Genomic DNA, 2245 nt, shown 5'->3' with positions numbered 1-2245 from the left:
TTGTTTTCTGATTTTTACTGTACTCGGAGAAACAACATCCAGTAGCATTACCATTTTAACCAAAGCATTTTATTTCATTTATGTAATAGCATTGTATATTTTAACAACATTTTATTCATTCATAAACTCTGTATAGTTTTTTTAGATTTAAAAATGTTAAAGGTATGTGTTCAATAAAGATTGCTTTAATGTTAATATGTCTTTTTTTTGTATTACAATGATTTTAATAAGTTTTTCTTTTATATTTATATAATAGATAGAGCTGTCCTCACCTGGGTGACCTCATCAGTGGAAACATTTTGGTTATGTTAATGCTTTTAACTATCCTACTCCTTCAGTCCTTACTTTAGTCATAACTTTTTTTTGACAAAATTATGCCCCTATTGGGACCTTATGTTACGTACTCGGAATAGTTGGCTCATCATTGTACCAAATCTTAAACCAAAATTTTATGTTAAAATGGGAGCATAATTTAGAGTGAGTAAAGAAAAATTGGAAATTGAGTCTAATTGTCACTTGTCCCACACCAGTGATCCAGAAATCTTGTGGGATTATTGCCCCAAAATATTAACCTGCCAATTTTGTATACATTGTCCTGTAGTTGATTTGGTATTTTAAGCCATATCACCAAAGTATGAAAATTATTACCACATGTGGAAAGCAACTTGAACAATTCACTATACAGAAAAGTTCAGTGGTAAACTGAAGCATTCACACATAAAAGATGTGTGGTTCAAGCCCAATAGTTTATTTTTATAACTTGTTCTACATGATACAGGCTCTTGTTTTACTATCAAGTGCTGCAGACAGCTCTTGTTTAGTTAGACTATTTGAAGAATTGCGTGGCTATCCTACTTATCTGGGCATTGGTGGCTGTTTTTTTTGTGCCCCCACTTTAGTGGCGGGCATTTAGATTTACCCTTGTACGTCCGTCCTTCCATCTATCAGTCGGTCCGTTCTCTTTTATATCGCACCTAACTCAAGAAGTATTTGACCTAGAGTCATGAAACTTTACAGAAATGTTGATCAGCATGTGTAGTTGTGCACCTGGGTATTTTCGTCTGGATATTTTTATTATTTTTAGAGTTATTGCCCTTGACTTAGTAAAATTTTGCAATTTTCAACTTGTGTCGCATGTAACTCAAAAAGGATTTGACCTAGAGTCATGAAACTTTACAGGAATGTTGATCAGCATGTGTAGTTGTGCACCTGGGTATTTTCGTCTGGATTTATTTAATATTTTTAGAGTTATTGTCCTTGACTTAGTAAAATTTTGCAATTTTCAACATGTGTCGCATGTTACTCAAAAAGGATTTGACATAGTCTAGAGTCATTAAACCTTATGGGAAGGTTGCTCAGCATATTTAGTTTTGAACCTGGGATTTCGCTTGTGGATTTATCCTGTATTTGTAGAGTTATTTCCCTTGACTTAGTAAAAACCATTTCATTATGTTGTTATTTGTTCCTTGAGTTAGAATCAACCAACTTTACAGGAATAATGATCAACATCACTAAATTACAGGAATAATGATTCACATCACTGTGAAGCTATGCACCTGGGACTTTGCATGTGGATTTTTTTTCAGTTTTGTTAGAGTTATTGCCCTTGACTTACAGTAGTATAAATTTGCAATTTTCAACTTGTTCATGCATAGCTCAAAAAGTATTTCACTTGTAGGCCTGAAAAGTTACAAGAATGTTGGTCAGCATGTGTACTTATGCCCCTTGGGGTTTGCTTGTGGATTTATTCAGTATTTGTAAAGTTCTTGCCCTTTACTTAGTAAAAGATTTTTAGTTTTCAAAAATTATTTGACCTAGTCATAAGATTGACAAAACAGTGGCGCGGTGGGGGCACCCGTGTCCTATGGACACATTTCTAGTTTGTGTTTGCATAACACTTTGATAACAAAGATTTACTTTAACTTCTTTAACAGATCATTTCTCAGCAACTACTAAATATATTTGCTTGTAACTTCACACACTTATACAAGATGAGATCATAATAGGTCATAAATTTCCTGGTAGTTTTGTATGCAACATCTGTCTTCACAACACTGGAGGTTTGCACTTAAAACAGGTCTTTGTTATCATATCTAGAGGGCACTATCAAAGGCTGATAACTGTGGCATTGATATGGAATAGAGTCTGTCTGAAAAATTAGTTTGTCTAAAAGTCATCTAACATATAACTCTAAAAAAATAATTTTTCTAATTTAATCATAAAAGGATTACAGAAAAATACAGTA

This window comes from Ruditapes philippinarum, unplaced genomic scaffold, assembly GCF_026571515.1.
Source record: "Ruditapes philippinarum isolate M1 unplaced genomic scaffold, ASM2657151v2 ctg4455_1_1_1_1, whole genome shotgun sequence".
NCBI lineage: Eukaryota > Metazoa > Mollusca > Bivalvia > Venerida > Veneridae > Ruditapes > Ruditapes philippinarum.
This window is presented reverse-complemented; position numbering follows the sequence as displayed.